This window comes from Pristiophorus japonicus, chromosome 1, assembly GCF_044704955.1.
Source record: "Pristiophorus japonicus isolate sPriJap1 chromosome 1, sPriJap1.hap1, whole genome shotgun sequence".
In the NCBI taxonomy this organism is placed as follows: domain Eukaryota; kingdom Metazoa; phylum Chordata; class Chondrichthyes; family Pristiophoridae; genus Pristiophorus; species Pristiophorus japonicus.
In genome coordinates this window covers 281456966-281481879 of record NC_091977.1, presented here as the reverse complement: position 1 = coordinate 281481879, position 24914 = coordinate 281456966, and positions in this window count along the sequence as shown.

Here is a 24914-nt window from a genome sequence, read left to right as displayed (position 1 = left end):
ACAATATTCCAGGTGAGGCCTCACTAAGGCCCTGTACAACTGCAGTAAGACCTCCCTTCTCCTATATTCAAATCCCCTAGCTATGAAGGCCAACATACCATTTGCCTTCTTTACCGCCTGCTGTACCTGCGTGCCCATTTTCAGTGACTGATGAACCATGACACTCAGGTCTTGTTGCACCTCCCCTTTTTCTAGTCTGCTGCCATTCAGATAATATTCTGCCTTCGTGTTTTTGCCCTCAAAATAGATAACCTCACATTTATCCACATTATGCTGCATCTGCCATGTATTTACTCACCTAATCTGTCCAAGTCACCCTACAGCCTCTTAGCATCCTCCTCACAGCTCACACCGCCACCCAGTTTAGTGTCATCCGCAAACTTGGAGATATTACACTTTATTCTTTCATCCAAATCGTTAATGTATATTGTAAATAGCTGGGGTCCCAGCACTGAGCACTGCGGCACCCCACTAGTAACTGCCTGCCATTCTGTAAAGGACCCGTTTATCCCGACTCTCTGCTACCTGACTGCCAACCAGTTCTCTATCCACATCAGTACATTACCCCCAATACCATGCGCTTTGATTTTGTACACCAATCTCTTGTGCAGGACCTTGTCAAAAGCCTTTTGAAAGTCCAAATATACCACATCCACTGGTTCTCCCTTGTCCTCTCTACTAGTTACATCCTCAAAAAATTACAGAAGATTCATCAAGCATGATTTCCCTTTCATAAATCCATGCTGATTTGGTCCAATCCTGTCACTGCTTTCCAAATGGGCTGCTATTTCATCCTTAATGATTGATTCCAACATTTTCCCCACTACTGATGTCAGGCTAATCAGTCTATAATTATCCGCATTCTCTCTCCCTCCTTTTTTAAAAAGTGCCGTTACATTAGCTACCTTCCAGTCCATAGGAACTGATCCAGAGTCGATAGATTGTTGGTTAATGATCACCAATGCATCCACTATTTCTAGGGCCACTTCCTTAAATATTCTGGGATGTAGACTATCAGGACCCTGGGATTTATCGGCCTTTAATCCCATCAATTTCCCTAACACAATTTCCCGCCGAATAAGGATATCTTTCAGTTCCTCATTCTCACTAGACCCACTGTACCCTAGTACATTCGGAAGGTTATTTGTATCTTCCTTTGTGAAGACAGAACCGAAGTATTGGTTCAATTGGTCTGCCATTTCTTTGTTCCCCATAATAAATTAATCTGAATCTGACTGCAAGGGGCCTACGTTTGTCTTTACTAATCTTTTTCTCTTCACATATTTATAGAATTTTGCAGTCAGTTTTTATGTTCCCTGCAAGCTTCCTCTCGTACTCTATTTTCCACTTCTTAATTAAACCCTTAGTCCTCCTCTGTTGAATTCTAAATTTCTCCCAGTCCTCAGGTTTATTGCTTTTTCTAGCCAATTTATTTGCCTCTTCCTTGGTTTTAACAATATCCTAAATTTCCCTAGTTAACCATGGTTGAGCCACCTTCCCAGTTTTATTTTTACTCCAGACAGGGATGTACAATTGATGAAGTTCATCCATGTGATCTTTATATGTTTTCCATTGCTTATCCACCGTCAACCCTTTAAGTATCCTCTGCCAGTCTATTCTAGCCAATTCAAACCTCATACTGTCGAAGTTACCTTTCCTTAAGTTCAGGACCCTAGTTTCCGAATTAACTTTGTCACTCTCCATCTTAATAAGGAATTCTACCATATTATGGTCACTTTTCCCCAAAGGGCTTCGCACAACAAGATTGCTAATTTGTCCTTTCTCATTACACATCACCCAGTCTAGGATGGCCAGCTCCCTGGTTGGAACCTCGAAATATTGGTCTAGAAAACCATCCCTAATACACCTAGGAAATCCTCCTCCACTACATTGCTACCAGTTAGGTAAGCCCAATCAATATGTAGATTAAAGTCGCCCATGATTACTGCTGTACCTTTATTGCACACATCCCTGATTTCTTGTTTGATGCTGTCCCCAAGAGCCTTCAGGCTTGTCTTTTTAACACGCTTTGCCCCTTTTGAATCTTGCTGTAATGTGGCCCTTTTTGCTTTTTGCCTTGGGTTTCTCTGCCCTCCACTTTTACTCTTCTCCTTTCTATCTTTTGCTTCTGCTCCCCTTCTATTTCCGTCTGTCTCCCTGCATAGGTTCCCATCCCCCTGCCATATTAGTTTAACTCCTTCCCAACAGCACAAACAAGTACTCCTCCTCGGACATTGGTTCCGATCCTGCCCAGTTGCAGACCGTCCAGTTTGTACTGGTCCCACCTCCCCCAGACCCGGTTCCAATGTCCCAGGAATTTGAATCCCTCCCTTCTACATCTGAGCTATCCTGCGATTCCTACTCTGACGAGCACAAGGCACTGGTAGCAATCCTGAGATTACTACTTTTGAGGTCCTACTTTTTAATTTAACTCCTAGCTCCCTAAATTCGTCTCATAAGACCTCATCCCATTTTTTACCTATATCGTTGGTACCTATATGCATCACGACAACTGACCATTCACCCTTCCTTTTCAGAATGTCCTGCATCCGCTCCGAGATATCCTTGACCCTTGCACCAGGGAGGCAAAATACCATCCTGGAGTCTTGGTTGCGGCCGCAGAAATGCCTATCTATTCCCCTTACAGTTGAATCCCATATCACTATCACTCTCCCACTCTTTTTCCTGCCCTCCTGTGCAGCAGAGCCAGCCATGGTGCCATGAACCTGGCTGCTGCTTCTCCCCCCTGATGAGTCATCCCCCTCAACAGTACCCAAAGCGGTGTATCTGTTTTGCAGGGGGATGACCGCAGGGGACCCCTGCACTACCTTCCCTGCACTGCTCTTCCTGTTGGTATTCCATTCCCTATCTGGCTGTGGACCCTTTACCTGTGGTAAGACCAACTCACTAAATGTGCTATTCACGTCATTCTCAGGATGGTAATGGCTTGTGATCCATCTCTAATTCAAACTTCCTACCAAAGAGGTACTGATGCATTTTTTTTACACCATAGACACATGCAAGCGCTTCCTTCTCAACCATCCCATATCCCCGTTCTGCTTGAGAGAGCGACCTGGAGGCAGAAGCCACAGATTGTAGTTGACCCCCAGCATTGCCCTGCTGCAACACGCACCCAACCCCATAGGACGATGCATCACATGTCAGAACCAATGTTTTACAGGGGGCATACAGGGTCAACAACTTGTTTGAACAAAGTAGGTTTCGCGCCCGATCAAAAGCTCGTTCCTGACAGTCCCCCCAAAACCAATCGCAACCCTTACGCAGGAGCACGTGTAGCTGCTCCAACAACGTGCTCAAGTTCGGCAAAAAGTTCCCGAAATAGATCAACAGTCCCAGGAATGAACGCAACTCTGATGTGTTGCAGGGCCTGGGTGCTCGTCGAATCGCCTCTGTTTTAGATTCGGTGGGCCGAATCCCATCTACAGCAACCCTCCTGCCCAGAAACTCAACCTCAGGAGCTAAGAACACACATTTAGACTTCTTGAGTCGCAGGACTACCTGGTCCAGTCGGCATAGCACCTCCTCCAGGTTGTGGAGGTGTTCCTCCGTGTCTCGACCCGTGATGAGGATGTCATCCTGGAATACGATCGTTCCAGGAATAGATTTCAGCAGGCTTTCCATGTTTCGTTGAAAAATCGTGGCCGTTGATCAAATGCCAGACGGGCACCTGTTATAAACGAAAAGTCCCTTGTGCATGGTGATAGTGGTCAGTAGTTTAGGTTCGTCGGCCAGTTCCTGGGTCATATAGGCTGAAGTGAAGTCCAACTTGGTGAACAGCTTGCCGCTTGCCAGCTTGGCGAAGAGGTCCTCCGCTCTCGGGAGCGGGTATTGATCTTGTAGGGACACCCGATTGATGGTGGCCTTGTAGTCACCACAGATCCTGACAGAGCCATCCGCTTTTAGGACGGGAACGATGGGGCTGTCCCAGTCGCTGAATTCAACAGGCGAGATGATGCCCTCTCTTAACAGCCGGTCCAATTCATAAGAACATAACATAAGAATTAGGAACAGGACTAGGCCATCTAACCCCTCGAGCCTGCTCCGCCATTCAACAAGATCATGGCTGATCTGGCCGTAGACTCAGCTCTACTTACCCGCTCGCTCCTCATAACCCTTAATTCCCTTATTGGTTAAAAATCTATCTGTGATTTGAATACATTCAATGAGCTAGCCTCAGCTGCTTCCTTGGGCAGAGAATTCCACAGATTCACAACCCTCTGGGAGAAGAAATTCCTTCTCAACTCGGTTTTAAATTGGCTCCCCCGTATTTTGAGGCTGTGCCCCCTAGTTCTAGTCTCCCCGACCAGTGGAAACAACCTCTCTGCCTCTATCCTGTCTATCCCTTTCATTATTTTAAATGTTTCTATAAGATCACCCCTCATCCTTCTGAACTCGAACGAGTTAAGACCCAGTTTACTCAATCTATTATTATAAGGTAACCCTCTCATCTCCGGAATCAGCCTCGTGAATCGTCTCTGTACCCGCTCCAAAGCTTGTATATCCTTCCTTAAGTAAGGTGACCAAAACTGCACGCAGTACTGCAGGTGCGGCCTCACCAATACCCTATACAGTTGCAGCAGGATCTCCCTGCTTTTGTACTCCATCCCTCTCGCAATGAAGGCCAACATTCCATTCGCCTTCCTGATTACCTGCTACACCTGCAAACTAACTGTTTGGGATTCATGCACAAGGACCCCCAGGTCCCTCTGCACCGCAGCATGTTGTAATTTCTCCCCATTCAAATAATATTCCCTTTTACTGTTTTTTTTTCCAAGGTGGATGACCTCACATTTTCTGACATTGTGTTCCATCTGCCAAACCTTAGCCCATTCGCTTAACCTATCTAAATCTCTTTGCAAGCTCTCTGTGTCCTCTACACAACCCTCTTTCCCACTAATCTTTGTGTCATCTGCAAATTTTGTTACACTACACTCTGTCCCCTCTTCCAGGTCATCTATGTATATTGTAAACAGTTGTGGTCCCAGCACCGATCCCTGTGGCACGCCACTAACCACCGATTTCCAACCCGAAAAGGACCCATTTATCCCGACTCTCTGCTTTCTGTTAGCCAGCCAATTCTCTATCCATGCTAATACATTTCCTCTGACTCCGCGTACCTTTATCTTCTGCAGTAACCTTTTGTGTGGCACCTTATCGAATGCCTTTTGGAAATCTAAATACACCACATCCATCGGTACACCTCTATCCACCATGCTCGTTATATCCTCAAAGAATTCCAGTAAATTAGTTACACATGATTTCCCCTTCATGAATCCATGTTACGTCTGCTTGATTGCACTATTCCTATCTAGATGTCCCGCTATTTCTTCCTTAATGATAGCTTCAAGCATTTTCCCCACTACAGATGTTAAACTCTCGATCTTTTCCCGCATCACATACGGCACCGCTCTGGCTTTGTGGTGCACTGGCCTGGCGTCCGGGCTGATGTGTATCATTACTTTCGTGCCTTTGAAAGTCCCGACGCCAGGTTGGAATAGTGAATCGAATTGTTGTAGGACTTGTGAGCACGAATTTCACTCCTCAGATGACATTGCGTGAACATCCCCCCATTTCCAGTTCATCTCGGCAAACCAGCTCCTCCCCAACAATGTGGGACCATTGCCCGGGACAATCCAGAGCAGCAGCCAATTCACTAACCCATTGTGTGTGAGACCCAACATTGCACTGCCTAGCACCGGAAATATTTCTTTCGTATAAGTCCGTAATTGTGTCTCAATACATGCTAATTTGGGTCTACTGGCTTTAAGTGGTCATAGCTTCTCAAATTGCTGAACGCCCATGAGTGACTGACTGGCCCCAGTGTCCAGCTCCATGCATACTGGGATACCGTTTAATAAAACCTTCATCATTATTGGTGGCGTTTTGATGTATGAACTGTAAATATTCGCCACATGGACCCGCTGAACCTCGGCATACATCGATTTGCCCCAAAAGTCATCCTGCCTCAAAGAACCCTCTTCTGGTCCATCCGCCTCATATATTAGTCTGGTTGCAGACTTCCTGCACATTTCAGCTAAATGGCCACTGAGATTGCAGTTCCTGCAGACAAACTGTTGAAATCTGCAAGATTTTCCCCCACACCTCCAGCATGAGTTAAAGTTTCCATTGTTGGGAACAAAGGGATTATGGCCAGGCATTCCATGCTGACTGTCCCTTTGACTGCTCTTAAGTACCCTATTGGTGGGTGTCAATGGCCCCATCCCGGGCCGTATTTTCCACTGTGATGGCGTGAATGTCCGTTCAGCTTGCCATTGTCTCTGTTGAAGTCCTACTCTGGGGTCTATTGCTGCCTGGTGAGTGTCGGACTGCCCTTGCCTGCCTGCGGGGCTCTGAGTCGCATTGATGATGTTGACTCCCTGATCCATCGCCGCGTTAGAGGCAGAATTGTGCGCGTATATTATTTTCGTCTCTTCCTGAAAGTTTGAGCTATCACGCTGCCGCTTCCAAGGTCAAATCCTTGGTCTCAATTAATTTGCGGAAAATTCCCGCATGACTGATGCCCTCGATAAAGAAGTCCCTTAGCATCTCCCCCCTGCTGGCTTCTGTGAACTTACAGAGGCTGGCCAAATGCCGGAGGTCCGCTACGAAGTCCGGTATGCTCTGTCCTTCGTGACGTCGGTGGGTGTAGAATCTGTGTCGAGCCATGTGTATACTACTCGCCGGTTTGAGGTGCTCCCCAATCAACTTGCTAAGTTCTTCAACGGTATTGTCTGCCGGCTTTTTGGATGCTAGTAAGTCCTTCATGAGCGCGTAAGTCTTTGGTCCGCAGCTGGTCAAAAGCTGAGCCCTTCGCTTGTCGGCCGCTGCATCCCCCAGCCATTCTTTCGAAACGAAGCTTTGCTGAAGCCTCTCGACAAAATCGTCCCAGTCTTCCCCAACACAGTACCGTTCCTCTGTGCTACCGGTGGCCATTCTCATGGGTCGTGAATTCCCGTTTCTCGTCGCCAATGTAAAGTCCTTGCTCTACAGTATGAAACCACACGAGGCACATTCTGGGGACAACGTCACTCTTATTCACATGACTCCAAAGACGATGACCCTGCGTGGGACCTCCCTTTTTATACCTGTGTGATCAGGTAAGGAGTGTCTCCCACAAGTTCACCCCTTGTGGTCAAGGTGTGCATCTAGGTTGACTGTTTACAGTAATACAGTGGTGTTACATTGTGGTTACATACATGACAAACCTGGTGTGGAGCTGATTTAAATTTCTTGCTCTCTGACTGTTAGGGGCAAACAACAACAGCAACAGAACATTTTAAAGTAACAAAACAGCCCCAGTTTCTTCACAAAGACCAGAAACGAAGTTGTCAGGAGAAGAGTTAGAGGAGATGATCAAGATCATGGCCAAAGAAATAGGGGAAGAAATTCGGTTGGCTAGTACCCCTTGCGAGGGTCGAACCAGGGGCGCTTAAGGGTTTGCAGCCGCGAGCGTCGACATTAGCACTGCTCGGCAAATTCAGTGTGCCGGTACCGGTAGCGCTGAGGAGTATCACCTGAGAGCGTCGCACCAGTGCGCAACGCCCCCGATATCAACACAGATGCAATATTTGGTTTGTGTTGCATCCATGGCATCCTGTGGTGACCTCGCCAGAGAAAGCTGGCATGCAGAGCTGTCCCGGTTACGTTAAAGGAAGGAATGACTGCATGAGGTAAGTGTGAGTGATATATTTTCTTTGCGATTTAACTTTATTCGGGGTGAGTAATGTATAGGGAATGCTTTTTGGTCCAATTTATTTTGCAGGGAGGCCTCTCTTAGGCCGCGATGAAGCCGGCCTTTTAGCGCAGGATATTCAGTTGCTCCCTCGTCCTAGCGCCCTACGAGGTATGGAACGCTTCCCTTAGTGCTCCACTCCACTCTCAGGGCGCAAACACTGAATTTTGCTGTTTCCGTTGCTAAGAAATCCCGGTGCTAAATTTAGCGGCCGCCCGACGTTAGCGCTTTAGGAACCCTCCAAACAAATTTCTAGCCCATAGTTTTTAAGGAGGTTTGTGAAATGAGGGAGACATGTATCAAGACCAATTGGTTTCTGAAATTCTAGAGTCCGGGGTCACGGAGGTGCAGGATTATTTCATTGATGGTGAAGTGGAGGGAGCGGGGGGCAGGGTGGGGGGAATGCAGAGTAGGCTGGAGTCAACAGAATGGAAGGCTCATCATATTTGGAAAGCTCAAGTTCTGATGAAAGGTCATCTATGAGATGGTGCCTGACCTGCTGAGTGTTTCCAGCATTTTCAGTTTTTATTTCATATTTCCAGCATCTGCAGTATTCTGCTTTTGTGCCTATTGGGATGTCGGAGCTGGAGGAGGTTTCAGAGCAGGAATGAGGTGAGCCAATGGATGGATTTATAAATAAGGGTGTGGATTTTGAAATCAACGTCTTGGGGAACAAGGAGCAGGTGGAGGCTGGTAAGAGTAGGGGTAATAGGATTTAGCGCACGATAGCATGTAGGAATTTTGGATGAATTGAAGTGTGTATAGTGTACAGCTTAGGAGATTGGCACAAAGAAGCATCAGAGCGGTTGAGGTGAAAAAAGTACGGACGAGAGTTTCAGCAAAAGTGGAAATGAGATAGGGATAGGTGACACTATGGGGGTGGAAATAGGTGATATAGGTGATGGATAGGTAACAGTGTTTGAAACTTAGGGGCAGGCAGGACTGCACAGTCAGGTTGAGCTGGAGCAAGTAGCTGAACAATGGGATAGCATCAAGGGCAAGGGTAGAGCTTCTGAAGGGAGAAGATGAGAATTTTTGAGTTGAAGGACCCCATGTGTTCCTCACACGTTGCTTAGAGGTGAGGATGGAGGAGGCAAGATAGGGAAATTAAAGGATGTGGCATTGTCCTGATCTTCTAGGATGTGAAGATGAAGGCGACTCACCACCACCTTCTCAAGGGCAATTAGGGATGCGCAATAAAATGCTTGCCTTGCCAGCGAGGCCCACAACCCAGGAACAACTATTTTTAAAGATGCTATAGAAGATTTGGCTGCAGAGAGAAAGGAACAATATTCTTTGAGGTGAGTAAACCAAGTTTTGTGGTGAATGATCAGGCCAGTTATGTGCCAGGTGTGCTCAATTGACTTCATGGAAAAGAAAGTCGGGTGGAGTTTAAAACAGGCAGCCGATTCGCTATCGCCATTCTTGTGCTACCGATGAAGTCAAATTTCACCCCCTGTACACTAAGAGACCTATGAATTCAAATAAACAAATCTTTTAAAAGTGGGGGAAAAAGTTGATAAAGCTGTAAAAAAAATATTCATATGGATTCCTAGATTTTGTAAACAGGAGCTTCAAGTACAAAAGCAAACCGATAATGCTGAACCTGTACAAATCATTGGTCAGGCTTTGGTTGTAATATTTAATCCTGTTGTGGGCACCTTACTTTAGGAATGTCTCTGAGCCATACAGGAGGGCAGCCCTGTAGACCATAAGCTTGATGGCAGTTTTGAGGGCCTGGTCTTCAAACACTCTTTTCCTCAGGCGGCCGAAGACTGCACTGGCGCACTGGAGGCAATGTTGAATCTCGTCGTCAATGTCTGCTCTTGTTGATAAGAAGCTCCCGAGATATGGACATGGACCATGTACAGCAGACACCTCAAGTCGCTAGAGAAATACTACCAACGATGTCTCCGTAAGATCCCACAAATCCCCTGGGAGGACAGACGCACCAACATTAGCGTCCTCGACCAGGCCAACATCCCCAGCATTGCAGCACTGACCACACTTGATCAGCTTCGCTGGGCAGGCCACATAGTTTATATGCCTGACACAAGACTCCCAAAACAAGCACTTTACTCGGAGCTCCTTCACGGCAAACAAACCAACAGTGGGTAGAGGAAACATTACAAGGACACCCTCAAAGCCTCCCTGATAAAGTGCAACATCCCCACTGACACCTGGGAGTCGCTGGCCAAAGCCCACCCTAAGTGGAGGAAGTGCATCCAGGAGGACGCTGTGCACCTCGAGTTTCATCACCGAGAGCATGCAAAAATCAAGCACAGGCAGAGGAAAGAGCGTGTGGCAAACCAGTCCCTCCCACCCCTTCCCTCTGTAACTGTCCCACCTGTGACAGAGTCTGTGGTTCTCATATTGGACTGTTCAGCCACCTAAGAACTCATTTTAAGAGTGGAAGCAAGTCTTCCTCGATTCTGAGGGACTGCCTATTGTCATGTATCCTACATGGCTACTGTTTGTACTATCACTGCCACCAGAGGGCACAGCAATGGGAGACTTGTAAGTTACCTGTACAGGTGTGCCTGGCCTAGTATAAAAGGCAGGCCACCAGGTGTGATCCTCACTCTGGAGTTATCAATAGAGCACTAAGATCACTACAGTTCAAGTAAAACACATTGCCTTATGGAGTCATTATTAGAGCATCTAAGGACATAACAATTGGCAACGAGATTACGGACTTTCACGTGAAAATGGCTACCCTTGGTACATTGCAGCAGTTCACCGATGGTGATGATTGGGATGCCTTTGTGGAGAGGCTCAACCATTTCTTCACAGCAAACGACCTGGCAGGGGACACCCCGGCCACACTAGCTGGCAAGCACAGAGCTATCCTGCTAACCAGTTGTGGACCCATCGTCTATGGCAGTGGTTCTCAACCGGTGTTCCGCAGTACATTAGTGTGCCGTGAACCCTTCACAGGTGTGCCGCCAAATTGTGTAAAAGTATGGTGGACTTTAGCTGATTTCACAATGAAACACAAACCATTTAACTCTGAAACAGAAGGGGAGGGGAGAGAGAGAGAGACTGACACATATGTCATCTACCTATATGTATGACGCCACTGCTGAAGTAAACATTGCCAATATTGAAAAATAACTATCTATTTATCTCTACTATTATCAAAAAAACTATGTTCTAGAGTTGTACAAGTAATAATGACAAGAGACAACACACACAAACAATTTAAATTTCCATACTCAGAACAAAATCCTTTGGCAAAATTTGATTCCTTTGAGTACTCGACACCCCCCACCCCTCCTCCCACTCCCTTACTCCCTCCCATTACTGATCGAGGAGTGCGAGTGCCTACCATCGAATGAGACTGTGTGTGTGTGTGTGTGTGTGTGCATATATATATATATATATATGTAAGTGTGTGTATGCATATTTACATTTGCATGTGTATGTGCATCTGTACCAAGGGCGTAGCCGGGGGTGGGGGGGCACTTAGGCCATGGCCACCCCCAATCCAAAATAATAGTATTAAATTGTTCATGTGAAAAGCTTAAAATTTGATTATTAATTTGGATGAAAGAAATGAAAGACAAGTCTAACACATATGCAGTAAAAAGTGTAGTTTTTATAATAAAATGTCAAAAACTACTTAATTACACTTAACCATATTCTTATTTATATTTTGTTATTTTTGTTTATTGATCTGCAGCTTGATGTGTGGCCGGGACTGGCGGCATCTTTGGCGCTTTGACCTGATACAGCACCAATTAGCGGCTCCTTTGATGTATGCGGCATCCAATTTGACCTGGCCTAGCCGCCCTAGTGGTTCCTTTGATTTTTGAGAGTTGGCTTTTAGCATATTTTGACCATAGTCAAAATCAAAACTTCCTGTTCAACTCTAGGTTCATTTCTGTCTGGACTCTCTGTAGAGAACTTCCAGAAAATACTAGAGGTCAAAACATATTTGATTCTGTGAATTCATATTTAGAAGACTTGAAAATTTCATGGGACTCATGTGTTGAATCTGCACGGCTGGTGCTTCATCTATGGTGGGATGTGTCAGAGGATTCATTACGCTCGCAAAAAAACATAATCCAAATATATTATTCACCCATTGCTTTTTGCATAGAGAAGCACTTATTGCAAAGATATTACCGCTAGAATTAAAATCTGTGTTAGATCAAGTTGTTAATATTGTAAATTATATAAAATCAAGACCTTTAAAAACTCGCTTGTTTAAACAGCTCTGCAAAGCTATGGATGCACAGCACGAATGTTTACTTTTGCATACAGAGGTAAGATGGCTTTCAAGGGGAAAAGTCTTATGTCGTGTATTTGAACTTAAAGAAGAATTGTCAGTATTTTTTGAAAGAGAAGGAAACGATACCTTTTGCAAATTCCTTAAGAGTGAAATGGGGTGTGCTAAGTTAGCATATTTGGCAGGTATATTTAATTGTCTTAACAGTAATACCTTTAATTGTAATACCAGTATGCAAGGGCGAAATGAAAACATTCTCACCTCTACAGACAAACTATTAGCTTTTCAGAAAAAAAATTCGATCTGGAAAAAGAGAGCAACAGAAAAATATCTTGAAATGCTCCCTTTGATACCAAATCACAGTATTAAAAAGGTTGCTCCTATCGTGATAGAGCATTTGGCATCACTGGAAGACAACATCAAAAAATATTTTCCACCTTTGGATGTAAAGAAGTATGATTGGGTAAGAAATCCATTTTCTCCAATTAGTACGTCAGATTTTGATTTTACATTGCAAGAAGAAGAATTGACTTCTATTTCTACAGTCTTAAAATTAAACATTCAGATATGTCTCTTCATGCGTTCTGGATTTCTATTAAAGAAGAATATCCTGCAATATCAAAAAAAGCCTTGATAATTCTAATGCAGTTTTCAACATCATATCTTTGTAAATTAGGATTCTCACTCTTACGAACATCAAATGCCAAAAACGGAAAAAACTTAGCGAACTTGAACACGAAATGAGAGTCGCCTTATCGGTTATACGCTCTAATATTAGTGACATAACTAAAAAACGTCAGGCTCAAGTATCACATTAAAATACTAATTAATCTATACTTAATGTGAGGAATTATTATTATAGTTTATTATTTTATTGTTACTTTCAGAATAAAAAATAATTAATAACATACATATGTACAATGTTGTATATCTTCATATAATGTGATTAATAAAATGTTTTTTAAATTTTCTGAAACTTGCTTTTTTTTTAAACCTGTGTTCACCTTTTAATCCCTTCAAGTGAGTCGGCAAAAATTCTAGTATTCGAAAGTGTGCCGCGAACACAAAAAGGTTGAGAACCACTGGTCTATGGTCTCATCAGGGACTTGCTGGCACCAGCGAAGACAATGACCAAGATCTACGAGGATCTCGTAACACTGATCCATGAGCAACTCAAGCCCAAGGAGAGTATCCTCACAGCCAGACATCGGTTCTATACCCGACGGCCCGAAGGACAGGAAATCACAAAATACGCTGCAGACCTCAGGAGGTTGGCGGCACCATGTGATTTTGGCGACCACCTCAACGAAGCGCTGCGGGACATTTTTGTCATTGGAATTGGCCATGAGGGCCTTCTTCATAAGCTACTATCGGCGGATACCACAGTCACACTGCAGAAGGCCATCTCTGTGAGCCAGACCTTCATGACCTCGACCTGCGGCTCTAGGCAGATGACTCATCCTCAGGACTCAAACCCGGCAAGTACTGTGCACAGAGTGGCGCCTTTTAGAGGCTGGACTGTAGAACATGAATCTTCTCAGGGAAGAGCAAACAGACCCCAGAGTCCCTTAACTCAGAGTCCGCCGAGGGCTGGCTAATCGAGTAGCTCCATGCTGGTGTTGTGGAGGGAATCACAGGGCTCACCAGTGCTGTTTTAAAGACTATGTATGCAAAGGCTGCAGCACAAAGGGCCACCTCCAGTGAATGTGTAAGAGAAATATGACTCACTGTGTCGATGAAGAGTCTGCAGATGGCCATGAATCCAGCGCGGATTATGAAATGATAGGCAGAGAGGTATATAGCATGTTTACCTGCACCATCGAGTGTTCCCCATTGAGGATGGAATTCGAGATAGATGGCGTTCCAGTCTTTGTGGAAGTGAACACAAGGGCAGCCAGTCACTAATGAATCAAGAAGCCTTTGAGAGGCTATGGGACAATCAAGCTGAACAACCCAAGTTGGTCCTGGTTCAGGCAAAGCTGTGCACCTACACCGATGAAATTATCCGTTGTTGGTAGTGCGGATGTAAAGGTACTCCATGATGGTGCGGTGCACCAGTTACCACTGTGGATTATTGCAGGTGATGGACCAATGATGCTCAGCAGAAGGTGAATGGTGAAGATCCATTGGAAGTGGGAAGACTTCACCCTTCCAGCAATCGACGTCCTCTGCGCTCAGAGGCAAAGCAAGCCCTCACTTGAGAGTGGACCTGGCACCAGAGAGCAGACCAGCACAGCACCCGAGGCACAGACTACCCAGCATGATTGTGTGGAGATGACCCAGCTGGAATGCACCTTCCAGGCTTCAGTGGCAGGACTCGAGAGAAAGAAATTCGGATCCATAGGCGACTTCCCAGCTTCGGAGGCAGAACCCGGGGAGAAGAGGATCACTGCAATCGACATCGTGGATGGAGGAAAGATGGCGCCTGAACCACGAGGTGATGTGCTGAAGAAAAAGATGGCGGCAGCCAGACCACGAGGTGCAGCACTGATGGAGCAACACGTGGCACCAAATGGAGAAGAGGATTGGGGTAAAGAAAGCAAGGCTCTCTTAAAGGAGGCCTGCAACCCACCACAATTAAAGGGACAGTTTCACACACTCAAGCAATGTAATAGCAACTGTGAGTTAAAGATAAAATGTGCAACTGACAATTAGAGTTGTGTACATGCAACTAGCAAGAAAAAGTCACGCGATCGCGATCGGAGCTACAGAGTATTCACAATAAGTAATGAAAAGCTGTGCGATGTAGGATTTCAACTGCACACAGCCAATGCAGCGGGTAAACACCCATCTGGAGCACACAGATCCAGCGAGCTTCCCAATGCTGTAGCTCGCATGCCTGGGACCAGAGATATGCACCATGGAGTGTGGCCAAAAGTAGTCAATACACACGAGCTGCAGAGTAAGCAATCTCAAGAGGGCAACGGCACCGGTATCGATACCCTGCCCCTAATCGGCTCCACCTCTCAGGCACCCGATGGCACCAAACGTCACTAGCCTGAAAGAGCCAACTGTGCTAAGGCGCAGCCCCCAGACCCCATCGCCACCAAGGCCATACCCAGAAACGAAGGGTCACCTGCTACAGTCCTCCCAAAGGGGACCGGGACCAGCCAGGATCCCAAACCAAACAACGCCCAGGCTAGCGAGTCAGCAGGTCCATGTGCATTGCTAGATGGCAGTTCCTCAGGGAGCAGCAGCGCAAAGAAAGGACAGGGAGGTCACAGGCATCTGTGAACCTGCCCGACGCTAGGAACCACGGCAACAGCCCCAAGAGCAGGCAACTTGAGCCAACCGGGTTCCCACTGCCAGCACTGGGCACCGCGCCACCACCAGACTGCAGGGACACCATCCAGCAATTCTGGAACTAGTTTGTCCTTACGCACCGGTTACCAATCCCCAGTATGTATCGATCATGCATCTCACCAGTCTAATGTACTTGTCTCACAACTGAACCATAAATGTAATGCAAACTTGTTTTTCTGAACTTGAATGTACATGAATGCAATGAGCCTCCTGCATAATCTATATGTCGGGGGGTGGGTGGGAGAATGGAGTGGTCAGAGACACACACAAACAGCAACCACCAGCACTCTACTGCACCAACCCAAGAATGAACCAACCCGCCAAGGGTCAACCAGATAGAGCTAAGCCCAAAGCACAGTCAATGCAGAGGTGATTTGCATTAAAGGCTTGGGGGAGAGTGATGTCATGTATCCTACATGGCTACTGTTAGTACTATCACAAGGTGTACCACCAGAGGGCACAGCAGTGGGAGACTTGTATGTTACCTGTACAGGTGTGCCTGGCCTAGTATAAAAGGCAGGCCACCAGGTGTGGTCCTCACTCTGGAGTTATAACTAAGGTCACTACAGTTCAAGTACAACACATTGCCTCGTGGAGTCATTATTAGAGCATCCAAGGACATATCACCTATGATGATGATGACTTTAGGAATGATGTCAAAGCCATGTAGAGCGTACAGGAGAAAGCCACTGAGATGACGTCAAGGATGAGAGGTTTGTGTTATGAGTAAAGACTAGAGAAAATTCAACTCTTTTTTATTAGAACAAAGAAGATTAAGAGGAGATCTGACAGAGGTTTTCAAACTGACACTAACATAGGAGGGGTCATAAGTAGTGTAGTTGTGCAGATGGGAACAGGAAGTTACAAAGGGACATAGACAAATTAAATGAGTAGGAAAAACAATGGCATATAAAATAGGTGGGCAAGTATGAAGTTATCCATTTTGGAACCGGGAAAGGTAAACCGGAGTATTTTCTAAATGGTGAGAAATGAGGGTCTGTAGAGGAACAGAGATTTGGGAGTCCAAGTACAGAAATCATTAAAAGCCGGTAAAAAAGCAATCAAAAAGGCTAATAGAATGTTGGTTTTTATCTCAAAGTGATTGGAATTCAAAGGCGAGGAAGATAGGCTCATGTTGTACTGAGCCATGGTCAGACTCTATCTAAAGTACTGTGTTCAGTTTTGGGCACAACAGCTCAAGGAGGGTATATCACGTCCTCAGGTTACGTAATATGTTCTCGCTTTACGCAAGATGTAATAGAGCAATTTCAGAGGAGACAAGATAAATTACAAAGAACAGGAAAAATCATTGTAACACACAATAAATACCAGACATGGATACATTTTTAATGTTACAATCAGCTTCAAAAGAACAAAACCCACAGAGCAATGATACAGAACTTCCTTCATCAAGTTCAACCGTAACGGCTGGAGAACACCAAGGAGATGGCATGAGTAAAAAACATAAAGCCACCATTAACTCTGCAAAATTAAGGAAATAGGAAGACAGCTACTTGAATTTTGGTTTTATTTGTATTGGAAATGGAGATAAACCTCAACAGCAGTTTGTAATTTGTGCACAAGTACTGTCCAATGAATCTTTGAAACCCTCCAATTTACAGAGAAATGTAATTACCAAGCATGAAATATATAACGACAAGCATTGTTCGTTTTTTGAGGGAAAGATTAAGGAACTGCTCGACACTAAAGCAGTAATGAAATCCACAACTACCGCTGATAAAAAGCTTGTAGTCCCAAGCTTGTAGTAACATCGAGAGGTGTTCTCTCACAAGTCGGGGGGTCATAATGTTCCAGGGCCAGCTGCTCCAGTTCTTTTATGTCCCCGACCTGCGAAGGTGTTCTCTCACAGGTTGGGGGGCCACGACATTCCAGGGCAATGTTTTTGTGGCGGAGGAGGGGCGAGAGATCGTGGCGGAGGAGGGGCGAGAGATCGTGGCGGAGGAGGGGCGAGAGATCGTGGCGGAGGAGGGGCGAGAGATCGTGGCGGAGGAGCGATGAGAGATCGTGGCGGAGGAGCGATGAGAGATCGTGGCAGAGGAGCGGTGAGAGATCGTGGCGGAGGAGCGGTGAGAGATCGTGGCGGAGGAGCGGTGAGAGATCGTGGCGGAGGAGCGATGAGAGATCGTGGCGGAGGAGCGGTGAGAGATCGTGGCGGAGGAGGGGTGAGAGATCGTGGCGGAGGAGCGGTGAGAGATCGTGGCTGAGGAGGGGCGAGAGATCGTGGCGGAGGGGGGCGAGAGATCGTGGCGGAGGAGGGGCGAGAGATTGTGGCGGAGGAGGGGCGAGAGATCGTGGCTGAGGAGGGGCGAGAGATCGTGGCGGAGGGGGGCGAGAGATCGTGGCGGAGGGGGGGCGAGAGATCGTGGCGGAGGAGCGATGAGAGATCGTGGCGGAGGAGCGGTGAGAGATCGTGGCGGAGGAGGGGTGAGAGATCGTGGCGGAGGAGCGGTGAGAGATCGTGGCGGAGGAGGGGTGAGAGATCATGGCGGAGGAGCGGTGAGAGATCGTGGCGGAGGAGGGGTGAGAGATCGTGGCGGAGGAGCGGTGAGAGATCGTGGCGGAGGAGCGGTGAGAGATCGTGGCGGAGGAGGGGTGAGAGATCGTGGCGGAGGAGCGGTGAGAGATCGTGGCTGAGGAGGGGCGAGAGATCGTGGCAGAGGGGGGCGAGAGATCGTGGCGGAGGAGGGGCGAGAGATTGTGGCGGAGGAGCGGTGAGAGATCGTGGCGGAGGAGGGGCGAGATCGTGGCGGAGGAGGGGCGAGAGATCGTGGCGGAGGAGCGGTGAGAGATCGTGGCGGAGGAGGGGCGAGAGATAGTGGCGGAGGAGGGGCGAGAGATCGTGGCGGAGGAGGGGCGAGAGATCGTGGCAGAGGAGGGGCGAGAGATCGTGGAGGAGGAGGGGCGAGAGATTGTGGCGGAGGAGGGGCGATTATTTGTGGGAGAGGAGCGGCTAGAGATCGTGGCGGAGGTGCGGCAAATGAGGGTACGGGGCACAGACGAGGACCCAGGAGCAGCACGGGCCAACCCACAATGCGATATGCATGTGCACTAAGTCCATGCAGCAGAGCAGGTCTCCAGTCCTCCTCGTTAACCCTTGCCACTGGATAAATACCTAGTTCTGTCAAACCCTTGTGGTGGCTGATGTGCAACGGTCACCACACGTTCAAAAAATCCACGTATAGGCATCTTCCACCCCTTCAATTGGAGTTCAGGACTGGAATGTCGGGTCCATTGAAACATCTGTAAACTCATGTGGAAGCAAGTCATCCTCGTTCAAGGGACTGCCTATGATGATGATTGGCCTTGGAAGGGGTGTAGTATAAATTCACCAGAATTGTACCGGGGTTTAATGGATTAAATTACGAGGACAGGTGGCATAAACTTGGCTTGTATTCCCTAATAGAAGATTGAGGATTGATCTAATCAAGGTGTTTAAAATGTTCAAATGATTTGATAAAGCAGATATGGTAAAATTATTTCCTCTAGTGGTGGAAATCAAGAACAAGCAGACATAATCTTAAAATTAGTGCTAGGCCATCAGGAGCGAAATCAGAAAACTTTTTCAAACAAAGGGTAGTAGAAATGTGGAACTCTCCCCCAATAGGCTATGGATGCTGCACCAATTGGCTTTCAAGACTGAGGTAGATAGAGTTATTTTTAAGGTAAATGCATATGGTGCATAGGCTGGGAAAACGGAGGTGAAGTGCAGATCAACCATGATCTAATTGAATGGTAGAGCAGGCTTGAAGAGCTGAATCGCCTACTCCAGTTCCTAATATTTCTATGTCCCTAAAATGAAGAGGAGTTTTGATAAGGCAAAAATCGAGAAAAAAAAAACTATTTCCATTGGTTGGTGAGTCAACCATTGGTTAGTAACTAGAGAGCATAAATGTAAGATTATCACCAAAAAAACAAAGGGATAGGTCAGGAGTATTTTTTTTATGCAGAGGCTTATTCAGAGTGCCCTACCAGAAGTAATGGTGGGAGATGTAGGATCTGTTCCTCCCACAATGGTAAAATTTGGACTATTTAATATAAAAACTCAGAACTGCATTACATAGAAACATAGAAACATAGAAACATAGAAAATAGGTTCAGGAGTAGGCCATTCGGCCCTTCGAGCCTGCACCACCATTCAATAAGATCATGGCTGATCATTCCTTCAGTACCTCTTTCCTGCTTTCTCTCCATACCCCTTGATCCCCTTAGCCATAAGGGCCATATCTAACTCCCTCTTGAATATATCCAATGAACTGGCATCAACAACTCTCTGCGGTAGGGAATTCCACAGGTTACCGACTCTCTGAGTGAAGAAGTTTCTCCTCATCTCAGTCCTAAACGGCCTACCCCTTATCCTAAGACTATGTCCCCTGGTTCTGGACTTCCCCAACATCGGGATCATGTGTGTTCATGCATGCTACCCTAGTAACTGCAATGATTAGTTTATAGCTAAGAATATTTTGAGGGTGAGGAAAGCTGGATGGATGGTTGCAAGGGGATGAAAGCTATCCAGTTGAGCCCTGGCTCATGACTCCTTTCCAATACCCACAAAAAACACCCAAAGAGAGCTACATGTAGCTAACAAGATCTTGGTGAAGAAATGCATGAGGATGTTAATCTATAGGCCCAGCTTCATTGATTGATCAGGGGGAGTACAGTCTGCCCAATGTATCCAAGATTATTGAATCCTGCTGTACCTTGTACAACTATGTCATGAAAAGAGGCTTAGCCATGCAGCAGATTGATTAAGAGAGCTATGATATCATGGCCACTGCCTGTGAGGCTTTCAAAAAATAGCTGCCAGAAGGTTTTCAAGCCCAAAGATTCTATAAAAAAAACCTCACTTACTTTTCAGCTTCTCTGTGGTTTTGCTGCCTCTCCCTCTCAGCTCCTCTGGGCTGAGAGGGGCCAGACATTGCGCCATTGCCTACTTCTTCTTCCTAGTGGGTGTCCACCCAGAGAATAATGAGGCAGTGAACCCTTTTGTCTCTCTCGGCCTGTTTACATCTTTGCAACTGCAAATTCGACAGAAGAGTTGTAGAAGCCCCAGTTAAACACCATTTCTGCCATATTTCTGTGACACTTCCATTAAAGTTATATTGGACGAGAAATACACCAAAATGATTACACTTACTCATATAATTGCCTTTTCTGTGCCTCCCAGGCTTGCTCTAATTCATGCGCCTGGAAATCGAAGTCACAGGACTTTGACCACTACAACTCAGTTAGCTAATTGAAGTGACTTAACCAGGTGGTAGACTATCGCTCCCAGGAAACATCAGTGTCATTCTATGGAAGCACTCCTTCGGAATCCCTCCCAGAATTCACTTAGTTCTTTTGGAGCTTGGAAGAGAAGCGTAACATAGTAGATTTTTCTTTCATCATTGATGGTAAGATTTGCTGTTTAGGTAACTTGGCTTGCTTCTTGCCCCCTATCAAATGATGGAAAAGGCTTGAAAGTACTAAAAGCTATGTAAACCATTATTAGGATGAGTAAGTGCTTTAAAGTTAGCTGTGCCTTTGCACATTTTATGTAGAATAATCAAAACAAAGTGAAAGATGAACTTGTGCACTCTATCTGAATTAACTTTGATATGCCCGCAAAAACAGCTGGGCAGCAAAAGGTTAATTCAAACATTGCAGCAAAACCATGAGACATCATCAGAGACAATGATGCAGGTTACCTGCCACAGACAATAGCACCAGAAGAAAGACATTCACACCTTCAATGGTTTTCTGTCTGAAAAGATACAGGGACATTCACACATTGCTCAACTGTGGAGACCAAGGAAGATTCTGCATTGTGCTACACAGCTGGAGAGCTGACCATGCCCCTGTCTGGACCAGGGAGTGGAAGTCAGAGACAATCAACGCAGACAATGTCATCAAAAGAGGGACATTCACACCTTCAATGTGCACAGTCAAGAAGGAAGAGGGACATTCAAACATTCCTCAACCATCGATACCAAGGAAGATTCTGCATTGTGCTGCACAGCAGGAGAGCTGATATCACAGGAGGGAACAGGAAATCAGTTTTGAGATTGCAAGTTGTTTTTTAGAATAAAGAAGACCCATTTTTGAAAGCACAGAACAGTACAGGAACAGAATCGAAACAGCAACTGAAAATAGCGATATGTCTTTGAGACACAAGCTGCAACTAAGGTCCGGGCTTACAGTCAACCTCAGCAGCCAGCCGGGGAATTGGTGATTGTATGTTGTTTCCAATCAAATTATAGAAGGGTTTTGTAATTTAGTCTGGGTAACTTTATATGTAACAGTCAAATCGCAGAGGGGTTTAACTGTGTCAAGTTGTGCCGATGTAAATTACCCTTTCGTCGGGGTTTGTATTCTAGGGTTTGTTAGTCCCATCATCAACATCATCATAGGCAGTCCCTCGGAATCAAGGAAGATTTGCTTCCACTCTTAAAATGAGTCCTTAGGTGCCTGCACAGTCCAATACAAGAACCACAATCTCTGTCACAGGTGGGGCAGATAGTCATTGAGGGAAGGGGTGGGAGGGATTGGTTTGCCGCACACTCATTCCGCTGCCTGCGCTTGATTTGTTAGTCCCATATAAATCCTGAAGTATTTATATAGGGGAGGTAACTGCTATGTAAATGATCCTTTCATAGGGGTTTGTATTCTGGGGTTTGTTAGTCCCATATAAATCATAGTGATTTATACTGGGGAGGGAATTGTGTGTATGTTCAATAAACAAGCAAATTTTGGTTGAGCCAAAACCCTGTGCCGTGTGTATTTTGTTCTTATAAATCCTGAAGTCAAATAACTGTGTAACAGGGGACTAGTATTTCGAAACCCTTACATAGTAGAATCTACAATAGCTTTTAACGGAGAAGTAGATATATATTTGAAAAAGAAAAATGTAAAAGGATATGCGGAGCAAAAGAATGGGACTTTCAGAGAGCTGGCACATGCACAATGGGCCACATGGCTTCCTTCTAACCGCTAAAGTTCACTGATTCTAAGAAATCAATAGGTCAACCTTGAGTGCAAAATAGTGAGCAAGTCAAGATTAACACTTAGTTAAGGGGAGACCAGTTCTGAAATGTAATAACTCCTTAAAGTGCAGCAGTATTACCATATGTAAATGAGTGTTAATGCTTTGATTTCTATTCAATGATGGACTAAGAGATGATATTTCGAGGTGTAGTAAGGTATGTAGCACAGGGGATCAATAAGGACATGCTGCTGATGCAGTATAATCAAACTGGTTCAGAATTATTCCTTGCTGCTGGGGTTCTCTGTCACAGGATGATAAATAGCATGAGGGTTTATTATCAAGTCATTATTCTTATTAGAGTTTCTACCTTTTCAGCAAATCTTAGTTATTATATCTCTCTGCTATCTCATAAAAATTAGAAATATCTTATTATGATGACTATTTGATTCAGCAGCACAAGGATACATCGAAGCATTTTCAACAGTGCAGTTTGTTTTCGTGACAAACGTATCTGCTCATTAATTTTGCTAAACTTTATTAAGAATTTTAAGTGTCAGCACTTTTTTTTTAGTTTAAACTGGTTTCGGTAAGATTAATTTAATTGTAATACGCACATCACAGCAGTGGATAGAAGGTTAAGTAATCTCTTCACTTAGCACAACTGGAATAACATATTATGCTAGCTGTGATCCTGAAGTGCATTATTCTGATTTCATGACCATATTGTTAATCAGGAAGTCCCCAAAGAATAAGATGCATAAGAAGCAGCAGTTGGACACACCATCAACAGGGGTTTGAATGAATGCAATTCAAGCATGGTGACCTTCACACCAGCTGTCACTAAATAACAGGACATGATACAGTGTGCAAGTTAACCATTTTTTACAGCTGGTAATGGCCAACGCAGACCCAGGGGGCGCTGATCATTATATTTTCATATTCTGGAGACATTCCATTACATTTTCAATAAAAGGAAAAGGTAAAAGCAAGTCAAGAAACAGGAAAAGGGCAAAATTTATCAAACATTAACAGACACGAAGGAGGCGATTAGATCTCGCAAGCCTACTGCTAATAGAGTGGAGCTTTTTTCTCCCCTGGAGAAGTTAGATTGCTGTAGCAAAAATCCACTTTGTTGAGCTTTTATTTGAGATAAAAAGAAAAAAAAAGCGTGAACGTTTGAAAACTAAAATAAAAACAGATAAGGCGGGAAATAATGAGTTACATAGCATCTGCCCAAAGGAAGAAAGACTTGCATTTATATAGCACATTTCACGACTCATCATCATAGGCAGTCCTTCAGATTCAAGGAAGACTTGCTTCATAGGTGGCAGTACAATCCAATACGAGAACCACAGTCTCTGTCACAGGTGGGACAGACAGTGGTTGAAGGAAAGGGTGGGTAGGGAGCCTGGTTTGCCGCACACTCCTTCCGCTGCCTGCACTTGATTTCTGCATGCTCTCGGCGACTAGACTCAAGGAGCTCAGCGGCCTCCCGGATGCACTTTCTCCACTTAGGGTGGGCTTTGGCCAGGGACTCCCAGGTGTCAGTGGGGATGTTGCAATTTATCAGGGAGGCTTTGAGGGTGTCCTTGTAACGTTTCTGCTGCCCACCTTTGGCTCGTTTGCCGTGGCCGTTTGAGTAGAGCGCTTGCTTTGGGAGTCTCGTGTCTGGCATGCGAACTATGTGGCCTGCCCAGCGGAGCTGATCAAGTGTGGTCAGTGCTTCAATGCTGGGGATGTTGGCCTGGACGAGGACGCTAATATTGGTGCGTCTGTCCTCCATGGGGATTTGTAGGATTTTGCGGAGACATTGTTGGTGGTATTTCTCCAGCGACTTGAGGTGTCTACTGTACATGGTCCATGTTTCTGAGCTATACAGGAAGGCAGGTATTACTAAAGCCCTGCAGACCATGAGCTTGGTGACAGTTTTGAGGGCCTGGTCTTCAAACACTTTTTTCCTCAGGCGGCCAAAGGCTGCACTGGTGCACTGTTGGATCTCGTCGTCAATGCCTGCTCTTGTTGATAGGAGACTCCCGAGATAAGGGAAGTGGTCCACGTTGTCCAGGGCCATGCCGTGGATCTTGATGACTGGGGGGTCAGTGTTGTGCGGCGAGGACAGGCTGGTGGAGGACCTTTGTCTTATGGATGTTTAGCATAAGGTCCATGCTTTCGTACGCCTCAGTAAATACGTCAACCATATCCTGGAGTTCAGCCTCTGTGTGAGCACAGACGCAGGCATTGTCCGCGTACTGTAGCTCGACGACAGAGGTTGGAGTGAGCTTGGACCTGGCCTGAAGACGGCGAAGGTTGAACAGGTTCCCACTGGTTCTGTAGTTTAGTTCCACTGTCGACTGTGAGGTGGAGCATGGCAGCGAGGAAGATTGAGAAGAGGGTTGGGGAGATGACGCAGCCCTGCTTGACCCCAGTCCGGATGTGGATTGGGTCTGTAATGGATCCATTGGTAAGGATCTCGGCCTGCATGTCGTCATGGAGCAGGCAGAGGATTTGACAAACATTTGGGGGCATCTGAAATGGAGGAGGACGCTCCATAGACCCTCACAGTTGACAGTGTCAAAGGCCTTTGTAAGGTCAAAGAAGGCCATGTATAAGGGCTGGCACTGTTCCCTGCATTTTTCCTGCAGCTG